Source organism: Chiloscyllium punctatum, chromosome 52, assembly GCF_047496795.1.
Source record: "Chiloscyllium punctatum isolate Juve2018m chromosome 52, sChiPun1.3, whole genome shotgun sequence".
NCBI lineage: Eukaryota > Metazoa > Chordata > Chondrichthyes > Orectolobiformes > Hemiscylliidae > Chiloscyllium > Chiloscyllium punctatum.
This window is the reverse complement of record NC_092790.1, coordinates 14,941,030-14,953,480: the sequence shown is the minus strand read 5'-3', so window position 1 is coordinate 14,953,480 and position 12,451 is coordinate 14,941,030. Positions and strand designations below refer to the sequence as shown.

The 12,451-nt window shown below is 43.0% G+C and overlaps 1 protein-coding gene and 1 long non-coding RNA gene across 7 annotated transcripts in view; one reads left to right on the top strand and one right to left on the bottom strand.

The window, feature by feature from the left end:
• Positions 1-12,451, top strand: part of LOC140470724 (histone H2B 1/2-like) — a 698,799-nt gene that overhangs the window by 384,606 nt on the left and 301,742 nt on the right. The window lies entirely within an intron of this gene.
• Positions 2,850-12,451, bottom strand: part of LOC140470774 (uncharacterized) — a 28,623-nt gene continuing 19,021 nt past the window's right edge. For 2 of the 3 annotated variants that reach the window (XR_011956679.1, XR_011956681.1), the window contains exons 4-5: positions 8,198-8,279; positions 2,850-3,084 (exon numbers count right to left, since the gene is read on the bottom strand). This is a non-coding gene — a long non-coding RNA (uncharacterized lncRNA). Of the gene's footprint in view, positions 3,085-8,197; positions 8,306-12,451 lie in introns of all 3 variants that reach the window. The other variant, XR_011956680.1, reaches the window with a different exon arrangement.

The window sequence follows — 12,451 nt, the reverse complement described above, 5'->3', positions numbered from 1 at the left end:
TAACCAGGTTATAGTCCAACAGGTTTATTTGGCAGCACTAGCTGTGGAGCAGGATCATAAGACACAGAATTTATTGCAAAAGCTTCATGCAACTGAAATGATATATTGAACAAACCTAGACTGCTGTTAAGTCTTTCATCTTTTAGAATGGGTTGCAGGTTTCAGTTCATTAATATGTAATTCCCAGAACTTCCGTCAAGTCACATTCTCAACATAACTTAAGACTTTATTTTTAAGAAGTGACATCTCAGCTCGGACAATGCAGTAAAGGTGTCAGGTTTGAGTCTGTGTGTATCCCAATCTTGAGTCAAACTGGTTCTACTTCCAAAGTAGGAATTTAAAAAAAATATTATATGGACTGACTGCAGATTTTGCTTTTTGAGCAAAATACAACTCAGTAAATGCAAATTAATCCCGACTTATAGGTGTGTGTGCATGCATGTGTGTGTGAGAGAGAGAGAGAGAGCGAGTAGGTTTGCGTCTGTGCATGTTTGGTAAAGTGTGTGCATGATGGGGTATAAACCTGTGTGTGGGTGGTGTATATGTGTGTCTATTTGAGAATGAGCATGTGTATGACAGAGGATCTGCGTGAGTGTGTGTGAGAAAGTGTATAGTGTAGTGAGGTCATCTGTGATGTGACATGAACCCAAGGTCCCAGTTGAAGCCATCCTCATGGGTTTTGAACTTGGCTATCAGCCTCAGGTCAGCCACTGGAAATGATTAAACAGTTACATAACACAGTAGAGAGGGCAGGGTGGGACTTTCATTTTGCAGAAGGTGGGAGGTTCTGGATGCTGTGATCCGGAGGACCTTCGGCTCAGAGAGATGGAGCTGGAAGCCAGGCTGCAGACATGTTGTGGGGAAATGGGGAAAGTTAACCGGACACTTTATTCCGGGAGATGGTCATTCCCCACTGCACAGAGCCTTTTGATTGGGTCAGTGGACAGGATCAGGAGGGTGTGAGTATGAGTCAGGCAGGTAGAGGAGATCGGAGAGAGAATTGCAGCGTGGAAGAGGTAACTGGCTGGTGGTGGGAGTAAGAACAATTTTGGGCAGGGGAAAGTGCTGGTAAGGGACAGATTGTCTCTGTTCTCTGCAGTTGGCAGGAGGCCAGATGGCATCAGTGTCCGTCTGGTGCAAGATTCAGGAATCCATGTGCTCAGTGCTTGAAAAGTGGAAAAGGGAGGTTGCTGTGGTATGGTCCAACAATGTCAGGAGGAGGGAGCCTCTGCTGAGGGCACATGAGAAGTTAGAAGCTACAAAGACAAAGCAGAGCCTCAAAGCTCTGGGTGGCACAGTTGGCTCAGCGGTTAGCACTGCTGCCTGACAGTGCCAGGGACCTGAGTTTGATTCCACCCTGAGGCACCTGTCTGTGTGCACTTTGGCATGTTCTCCCCATTGTGTCTGCATGGGTTACCTCTGGGTGCTCTGGTTTCCTCCCACAATCCAAAGATGTGCAGTGTCGGGGGGATTGGCTGTGCTAAAGTGCCCAGTGATGAGCAGATTAGTGTGGATTAGCCATAGGGAATTGCAGAGCTGTAGGGTATTGGTGGGATGCTGTTTGGAAGGTCGCTGTGAATTTGATGGGCCAAATGGCCTACATAGATTATATGATGCTATATTGAGAAATGATTGCCCCAAGTCTGCTGTGGGACGAGTGGATTCCAATTCATGGGACATTGACACCAGGCTTGGGGAAGATGCAATTTGTGCTGTCTCTCCCCCCACCTTCTATCCATTCTCTCTCTCTCCTTACCCTCTGCACCCCCAATCCTTTGCCCACATTCTCGCTCTCTGCTCCCCCATTTTCTTCCCCTACCATCTGCCCTCCCACTTTTTCTCTTTGCCCCCATCCTCTGTCCTCCTGTCCATTTTCTCTCTCTTACCCCCATCCCTTGCCCTCCCCCGTTTTCTCTCTCTCCTCACAATCTGCAATCCCCCAATTCTCTCTGCTCCTCATTGTATGTCCCCTCATTCTCTTTCCCACCACTTTTTGCACCGCCAGTCTTTCTCTTCCCCACCACCCTCTGTCCCCCAAGTCTTTCTCTACCCCCACCCGCCTCTCTCTCTCTCTTCCCCGCCCCCTGCCTCCACCTCCATCCATTCTCTCTCCTGTACCCCATAACCATCCTCCCCTCCTTTCTAATGCCTTGAGGCCTCTTGATTGGTGTATCAAGTCTTGTGTGTGTGTGTGTGTGTGTGTGTGTGTGTGTGTATGAGTGAGAGAGAGAGAGAATGGACGGTGATGACTCTACCTGGGAGACGGGTGCATGAGAGGTTGCTGACACTTAAAACTCAGAATACCTAAGATACCTTCAGTAACATGACTAAAGTCTGAAAGTGTTTTCAATTATTTTAGGAAGCTGCAGGCATCTTTCTGAAACTTGCATTGAAATATGCCGTTAGGCCACACAGTTGAGGACAGGCTGGAAGGGGTGATTGATCTATTCCTAGTCTTGTGAAATTGGTTCCGGCTATGTAGAAATAGTGTCATAAGGTTGAGGAGAATGGAAACCAACATTTCGTTCCGTGCGGATCAGCTATCTTAAATTAATTTAGTCCCGTTTGGCCCGTATCCCTCTAAACCCTTCTTGTTCACATATCCATCCAGATGCCTTTTAAATGTTGGAACTGTACCAGCCTCCACCACTTCTACTGGCAGCTCAGTCCAAAAACGTACCACCCTCTGTGTGAAAACATCACCCCTTAGGTTCCTTTTAATTTTTTCCCCTTTTACTCTCAACCAATGCCCCTTCAGTTTTGGACCTCCTCTACCCTGGGAAAAAGACATACAGAAGTTGAGCAGCCAGACAAAATGCAAAAGGAATAAAATGTCGACTCCCTGTGGGGGAGGGTGGGGGGGGTTGGATTCCGGGTCCAGCCATTTTTTTTTCTGCTGTTGGCATTTGGACATTTAAAATCTGTCGGTAACACCAGCATCTTCACATGTCATATTGCGCTTGTTCACCGGTGTCAGTGAAATCCTCATTCTCCTCATTCTTCACTGAAACATCCAGCGACCTTCTTTCCATGGACCAATGGAGTACCGGAAGGAATCTGATTCTCCTGCCAATCATAGACAACCTGTAGTGCACAAATGCAGAAGTTCACCAGGAGCTGCAGAACACTGGTACGTGGGATTAGTTTAGTCTGAGAATATAGTCAGCATGGACACGTTAGACTGAAAGGTCTGTTTCTGTGCTGTGTGACTCTGTAACCGTTCTGTACTGGACTTCAAACCATTTTCTTGCCTTCCCCCAGAAGCATCGATTCTTTGTTGTTCAAAAATCAGATAAACTCAGCTTTGAATATATTCAATGACTGCAGGAAGACATCCCCACTTCGGAACTCAATTCCTCTTGTTAATATACTGTCTTTTAAATATTGTAACTGTACCTACATCCACCAGTTCATCTGGACATTCATTCAATGACAAATCACTCTGTAAACAGAAAGAACTGGCGTTCCACATATCTTTTAAAAATCTTTCTCCCCACACCTTTAAAATTTGCTCCCTAATCTTGAAACTTCCAACCCAGGAAAAGGACACCCCTGTTAACCTCAACACTACTCCTCCTGAGTTTGTAATCCTCCATAAGGTCACCTCGCAACCTCCTATGCTCCAATGAAATAAAGTTCCAGCCTATTCCTCTAAATGTAGGTATATTCATATGTAATAATGATCTATTCAATGCTGGTGCAGGCTCAAAAGACCAAATGGCCTCCACCTGCTCCCATTTCTCATAGTCTGTGTCCAGGACAGCAATAGATCATAAGACATCGGAGCAGAAATTAGGCCTTTCAGCCCATCATGTTTGATTTACCATTCAATCATAGCTGATGAGTTTCTCAACACCGTTCTCCCCATAACCATCATTCCCCTTGACACTCAAGAACCAATCTATCTCAGTCTTAAATATACTCAGTGACCTGGCCTCCACAGCCTCTTGTGGCAATGAATTCCATCGATTCCCCACTCCTCTGGCTGAAGAAGATTCTCCTTATATCCATTCCAAAAGATCTTCCTTATACTTTAAGGCTGTGGTCTCAGGTCCTAGTCTCTCCTACCGATGGAAACATCTTCCCAAGATCCACTCTATCGAGGCCGTTCTTTATTCTGTAAGTTTTAATTAGATCCCTCCTGAGTATGGGCCTGTTAATAAGCATGAACAGACCCTACAGGATGAGGTACAGCAGGGATTAGGTTCAGCAAAGTGAGAATGGAGGGAGTGTGTGGGGGATGGAGATTTTCAGCTTGTAGTAAATGCAAGAGGAAAGAAAGTTTGATTACAAATTAGAATTGATCGGATGGGCTGATGGGTGGAGGAGTGGCAGATGCAGTTTCATTTAGATAAATATGAGGTGTTGCAGTTTGGTAAGGCAAATCAGGGCAGGGTTTACACAGTTAATGGGGAATGTCGTAAAATAAAGCGACATTACAGTGCAGCTTCATATTTCCTTGAATGTGGAGTCGCAGTTAGACAGGATAGTGGAGAAGGCGTTTGGAATGCTTGCCTTTGTTGGACAGTGCATTCAGTACAGGAGTTGGGATGTCATGTTGCGGCTGTACAGGATTTTGATTGGGCCACTTTTGGAGTACTGCATTCAATTCTGGTCTTCCTGCTGCAGGAAAGATGTTGCAAAACATTGAAAGGGTTCAACAAAAGATGTACAAGGCTGTTGCCAGCATTGGAAACTTTAAGCTATAGGGAGAGGCTGAATAGGCTAGGAGTGTTTTCCTTGGAGCATCGATGGCTGAGGGGTGAACTTATTGAAGATCATAATGGGCCACCTTACTGAAGTTCATAAGGGGCAGGGATAGGGTGAATAACCAAGATCAGAGGAGGGGAGTCCAAAACTAGAAGGCATAGGTTTGAGGTGTGAGCAGAAAGATTTAAAAGGAACCTGAAGGTGGTGCATATATGGAACGAACTGCCAGAGGAAGTGGTGGAGGCTGGTACAATTGTAACATTTTAAATGACATCTGGATGAGTACAGGAGCAGGCAGGGATTAGAGGGATTTGGGCGAAATGCTGACAAATGATACTATCTGGTTGGCATGGATGAGTTGGACTAAAGGGTCTATATCTGTGCTGTCTGACTCTAATTGTGTTTGGTAAAAGAAGTGTTGTGGTAAACATTGGACTTTCAGAGCAGCTTTCAAAGATGCTTTGCCCTTACTGGGAGCAAAAAAAGTTACAGTGAAATATTTCATTTGTGAGACAGCAACTGAGTGCGTGAGTAGATCTGGGATTTTTGTGAAAAGTGGGAATTCATTGCACTGTAGGGATGATGTGCATTAAGGTTTGTCGGTAGTAAGTGAAGTGTTAGGTGGGTATTTGTTTTAAACTGCTCATTTGTTTCAGCCTCTGACATTGTAACTTGTATCGTTAGAAGCGTTATGACTTTCAATACAACAGGTATTGTTTCATCAGCATTGTAAAGTTTACTGGCAGCAGCGGGAGACGTGGGCTGTATTCACTAGAAATGATTTAAACAGTTAGGTAACACAAAAAGGGGAGGGCAAGTTGGGACTTGTCTTTCGATTTGCACACTGTGGGAGGTTCTGGGTGTTGTGACCCAGAGCAAACACAACTGTGGTAAATCATAGAAGCATGACAGTGTGGGATCAGGCCATTCAGCCCATCAGGTCCACACTGACCCAACCCCACCTTCTCCCACCTTATCCAGTTGTTTCTGCTGGTGAGTGAGGCTGGACGAGGAGACATTGGCCTAAATTAGGGGGAATAGATTTGGAACAGAGATGGGAGGAACTGCTTTTCCCAGACAGCAGTGAATCTATGGAATTCTCTGCCCAAGTAAGCAATAGAGGCAGCTTCATTAAGTCGATTCAAGACACAGTTGGATGGGTTTTTGCATGGTAGGGGAATTAAGGATAGTCGGGATAATGCAGGTAGGAGGAGCTGAGATTATGGATAGGTCAGCCACAATCTTAATGAATGGCCGAGCAGGCTCAAGAGGCCAAATGGCTTACTCCTGCTTCGATTACTATGAAACTATAACCCTGTATTTCCCACGGCTAACCCACCTAACCTGCACATCCCTGGGCAGTGTGGCAATTTAGTTATGGCCAATCCAAATCAAGGCAGGTGAGCAAGTAGTGATGAGGAAAATAAATGTCAGAGAATGACAGACAGAGGCAAGGAGAATAAATGTGCTAGCGATCGAAGCTGGATTCAAAAATCACAAACATTGGAACTAAAAGCTGTGGTGGCTGAACATGTACTGCATCGTAACAAAAGTGAATGAATTGGACTGCACACATTAAAGAGAATTATGCTCTGAGACTCCTTACAGAGTCATGGCTTCAGGATGACAAGGATTGAATCCTGAATATCGAGGGGGTATGTGGCATTCAAGTCGAATGGGAAGCTAAGTTAACGTAGAGGGTAGGCACTGCTAATTAAAGCATTGATGACATGGTAGTCTGGTGTCAGCCCAGATTCAGGTCCAGTTTTCTCTGTCCTCTGTTGATCTCCCTGTGCCCACAGAGTAAGGTGTTGTCTATTCTCAGCTCTGCTGGATTTCTGCTGAAGCTTTGACCCCCCATTACACCTTGCAGAATAACAAAACAGTAAATCAGTCAATCAAGGCCCAACCCACAATCTCCCAGCCTGTCAACCATCCAGACACAGTGTCATCGTAGCAGGGAATAAAACAAGAAAAATTAAACAGAATAAATGCACAATTGGTGCTTGTGGTTAATATTTGCTCATTAGAAAGTAAACCAGAAATCAGGGTCTCTTATAGTGCCCTCTTTCCCTTACATCTAAATATTCGTACCTTGCTCTGACTTAAAGCAATATTTAAAGTCAACAGAAATAAAGCGTCTATTATCAAATAGATACAGATGTACATCACAGAAATAAACTTCTCAATCCAACACATCCATGCTGAGAAGATATCCGATAAGTTCCATTTACCAGCATTTAGCCCATATCCCTCCTATTCATTTACCCACTGGATACTGTTGTAATTGTATCAGCCTCCACCACTTCCTCTGGCAGCTCATTCCATACACGCACCATCCTCTGCGTGAAAGATTTAACCTTTAGGTCCCTTCCAAATCTTTCCCCTGACATCCTAAACTGATGCCCTCTGGATTTCGCAACTCCCCCCTCCCCGAGGAAAAAGAGCTTTCCTATTTATCCTATCCATGCCCCTCAGGATTTTATAAACCCCTATAAGGTCACCCCTCAGCCTCTGCTCCAGGGAAAACAGCACCAGCGTATTCAGCCTCTCCCTGTAGGTCAAATCCTCTAACCCTGGCAACATCCTGATAAATCTTCTGAATTGAGTTTGTTGTCACATGTACCCAGGCACAGTGAAAAGCTGTCTTGCGAGCAATACAGGCAAACCACAGTTAAATAGCATAAATAAGTAAATAATATATAAACAGCAGCAAAACAAAAACACAGGCACAGGCGAATGCTAAGAGTTTGAGTTCACTCAGTATTCTAAAAACAATAGAGTAGAAACTGTTTCACAACCGATTGGTGCGTGCATTCAGGCTTCTGTACCTTCTCCCCATTGGTAAAGATTGTAGAAAAGCACTGCCAGGATGGGATGGATATTTAAGAATGCTGGTGGCCTTTCCTTGACAGCGGGCCTAGTAGATGGATTCCATAGATAGGAGGTTGGCCTTTGTGATTTCCAGGTAGAGTTCACCATTCTCTGGAACTGTCTCAGATCTTGAATGGTATAGTTGCCCCCCCCCCCCCACCCCCCCACCTCTCCATACCAGGGAGTGATACATCCAGACAAAACACTCTCGATAGCGCACCTATAAAAGTTGGCATGGCTATTCACCATCATGCCAGATTTTCAGCTTTTTTCTTTTCTGAACACTTCCAAGTCTTACAACATCTTTCCAAAGCTATAGCAGGGAGACCAGGATCAAATGTACTGACCAATCAAGGCAAGCATACCAAACACCACCTTCACTATTTGGTTTACATGTGACTCCACTTTCAAGATACTATGACTCGACGGTTGTGAATGATAACATTTATAGAAATTGAGATTGGAGAGAGATAAAAAAAAATTATAATTGCTTGGTGGTATTTCACCCTTGCTTTGAAAAATTCTCTCTGGAAATTGAGCTTAATGTGTGTCTAATTCAGATCGCTTTGTGACAGTGGAAAGTATATTCTTCAGTCTGACTGTGATAACATACCTGCTGTTTGTTAGAAGGAACTGATCACACTTGGCTTCGTCCCGAGGGGATGTTACATTGTCTTGGTCCTTCAAGTAATTGTCTGGAGGAAGAGAGAAGAGACATCTCCTGCCAATCAACATTGAAAGGTTTGATACTGTCAAACTCACTTAATGTAACATTCATTTTATAATCATTAGGCTGTGTTTCTTTCAAGCCAGCAATTCAAACAGAACTGCAGGTCTGACTCCATTCTTGGCCCAAGTTGCTCTTTGTCTGGTGATTGTAGCAGTAGAAATCTACACCAATTCACTGAGAAACAGATACTAACCAACACCACTACAGCTTCACAAATGGGACTACTCAATGCAAGTGCATGTCTGGATAGGAGAGTTTACTTATCAATCCATACCTGTTAGTTCCTGCTAGGTGAATGTGTGAGTACAGTTTTCAACATGTTCCTGTTAATTTCTGGTCTGTGAATATCGGAGTGTAGTTATCAAACTGTACCTGTCAGTATAAGCTGTGCGAATGTATGAGTGAAAGTAGTTATTAATCTGTCCCTGTCACTCTCTGGTCAATATATTTTGACATTGCAAAGACTGATAGGGACAGATTGATAACTACATTCATGTATTCACATCGCATAAACTGACAAGTATAGATTGCTAACTGAACTCATATGCACATAGTAGAAACTGGCAGGGACTGGTTGATAAATACATTTTAAATAAATAGAATTGGTCCCTGTGTGTTTCTGTGATGGGGATGTGTGAGTTCAGTTATCAATCTATACCTGTCAGTTTCTGCCGTGTGAATGTGAGAGTTTACTAACTAATCTTTCCAGAGCAGTCTCTGCTATATATCGGAGAGTGTAGTTATCGACCTGTCAGTTTCAGCTATGAGAACAGGAGTGTCACTATCTGCTCTATGAATATTACATGTAGTCATCAATTTGTACTGGTCAGTTTCTTCTGTGAGAATGTAGGTATTGACCTCTACCCGTCGGTTTTAGCGATATCAATATGTGAGTGCAATTATCAAACAGTACCTGTCAGGTTTTGCTATTTGATTCCAGAGTGTCATTGTCAATCTGTTTCTACTATGTCAATATCAGAGTCGATACTAATCTGTCCCTGTCAGATAATTCCCTGTTAATATATGAATACAGCTACTGAATAGTACCCATCACATTCTGCTGTGAATAGGAGCGTTTAAAATCAAACTGTAGCTGTCAGTTTCAGCGATGTGAATGTGGGAATACAGTTATCATTCTCTACCTGTCAATTCCTTCTTTGTCAAATTCAGAGTGTAATTGTCAATCTGTACCTTTTAGACTCTGCGGTGTGAATACATAAATATAGCTGTCAATCTGTACCTGTCAGCTTCTACGTGGTGAACATGTTTGTGTAATTGCCAATCCCTGCCAGTTTCTGCTATGTGAATGTGTGAGCTGAGTTTTCATCTGTCACTATCAGTGTCTGCTTTGTAAATGTGAGAGTTTAGGTATCAAACTTTCCCTGTCAGGTTCTGGAATGTCAGTGTTCAAGTATTTATTAATCTTTTCCTCTCAGGTTGTGTAGTTATCAGCCTGTACCTCTCAGATTCTGCTAAATTAACATGAGTTTAATTATCCATTTGATTTGATCCAATTTATTATTGTCACATGTACAGAGATACAATGAAAAGTATTGTTTTGTTTGCTTTACAGGCAGATCATATCATACAAAGTGCACTGGGGCAATAGAACAGAATCTGGAGTAAAGTGTTAATGCTGCAGAGAAGGTGCAGAGAGAGTGATTAACATTAAAATTTGAGAGGTCCATTCAAAAGTCGAATAACAGCGGAGAATCAGTTCTTGAATCTGTTGGACGGTATATTCAACCTTCTGTATTTTCCACCTGACAGACGAGGGTGGAGGAGAGTATAACCAGGGTCGGATGGTCTTTGATTATGTTGGTTGCTTTCCTGAGACAGGGGAAGTGTAAATGGAGACTTTGGATGGATGGTTGGTTTCTGTGATGGACTGGGCCATGTTCACAACTCTCTATAGTTTGTGGTGGTCTTGGGCAGCACAGTAGCCACACCACGCTGTGACACACATCCAGATAGGATGCTTTCTATGGTGTAACTATAAAAATTTGGAAGAGTCTTTATGGACATGCTAAATTTCCATAGCCTCCTGATGAAATCTGCTTGGTGAATGTATTTGGGAAACTGTCAATTTAAACCTGCCAGTTTCTGCTCTGTGAATGAGAGAATTTAGTATTTAACAGTCCCTGTCAGTTTTCCCTTTGTGAATGTTATTTAAGAATCTTTCCTAGTCAGGCTCTAATGTAAATCTGAGTGCATTTATCAATGTTTGCCTAATGCCTTTTCTTCTGTGAACATGTGAATGTAGTTATCAATTGTACCTGGCAGTTTCTGCTCAGAGTAAGAAAGTATAGTTCATCTCTAAATAAAAACCAAAACAACTGCAGATGCTGTAACACAGAAACAGAAGTTGCTTAAACAGCTCAGCAACTCTAACTGCATTTGTGGACAGAACTCAATTAAAATTTTCGAGCCAGTAACCCTTCCTCAGAACTGATAGTAGCTAGGAAAATATTTGCTTTTATGCAGAAGATAGGTTGGATGGAAGGGCAAGGAGTAAATAATAGGTCCGAAGAGAGAGAAGAACAGTTGGATAGACAAAGGAGTGGGTGACTGTCAGATTGGGAGGGCGAGTAGCTATTAATAGGGACTGTTACTGGCTAACAATTGGTGGTGAAGAATAGCAGACAAGGCCGGGTGGGTGGGGTTAAGGTAATGACTTGGGAGAACTCTAGCCCTAAAGTTGTTGAACTCAGTATTGAGTCCAGAAGGCTGTAGAGTTCCCAAGCAGAAAATGAGGTACTATTCTTCTAGCTAGCACTGAGCTTTGCTGGAGTACTGCAGAAAGCCCGAGACAGAGATGTTGGTCAGGGCACAGGGTGGTGTGTTGAAGTGGCAGGCAACTGGAAGCTCAGGGTCTTTTTCTGGACAGAATGTTGGCGTTCTGCAAAGTGGACACCCACTCTATACTCAGTTTCCCCAACATAGATGAGATCACATTGTGTGCATTTTCCTAGCTACCATCAGTTCTGAGGAACAGTCACTAGACCAAAAATGTTAACTCTGATTTCTCTGCATAAATGCTGCCAGGCCTGTGGATTTTCCATCAATTTTTGTTTTGTTATTAATCTCTGTCAGTTTCTGCTCTGTGAATATGTAACTGTCGTTATCAAAGTGTACATATCAATTTACATGATTTGAAATTGGGAGCATAATCAATCATCTTTTGCTTTGTGAATATGAGAGTGTAGTTATCAACCTTTTCCTGAAATTTACTGCCACCTGCAAGTGAGTTGTTTACCAACCTGTCCTTGTCAGATTCTGCTCTGTGCATTTGAGAGTGCAGTTATTAATGTCTATCTGTCAGCTTTTTGTTCATATTTGCGCAAATTCATTTATCATACTGTACCTGTCAGGATTTGCGATGCAAAGGTGTTAGTCTAGTTATCAAACATTACCTGTCGTGTATGAGTGTGTGTTTGAGAGAGAGATTATAGTTCTCGCCCTTTCAATTGTTGCAAAGTTTATATGAGAAAGCAGATATAAATCTATGACTGTCAGTTTCGGTTGTCCAGATTAGAGTTTAGGACATGATCTTTACATGTCAGTTTCGGCTGTGTGACTGGGAGAGTGAAGTTCTCAATGAGTTCCAGTCATTTCTACTCTTATATATCAAAGTTGCTCAATTCTCTGGCCGTCAATAATATTCTAAGAGTCTAATGATGTCCATGAATACCTTGTTGATCGTCAGAAAAAATCTCATTTGGTTCAATAATGTCCTTGAAAGAAGGAATCTGCCATCCTTACCTTGTCTGGCCTATGTGCGACTCCAGACCCATAGCAATGTGGTTGACTCATAAGTACTGCATGGGTTGTTTGGATGGACAATAAATGCTGGTCTAGCCAGTGATGCCCCCATCCCATGAATGAAGTAGAGAAAAAAAATTCTCTATGGCTGTGATTCAATCTGTGATGGCAGTTTTTAAGTGTTGAGATTGGGCCTTAATCTCTTCACATTTTGTGATTTATGACACAATCACTGAATTGGTACCACCATTCAGCTCATTGTGTCTGCATTGGGACACTATTCTTTATCTGTATTCCATACTAGTTTCCACTATTCATTGGGATTCTGAGCTTCATCCACTCACTGCCAGTGTCGCGGTGTAAAGGCCAATTGGA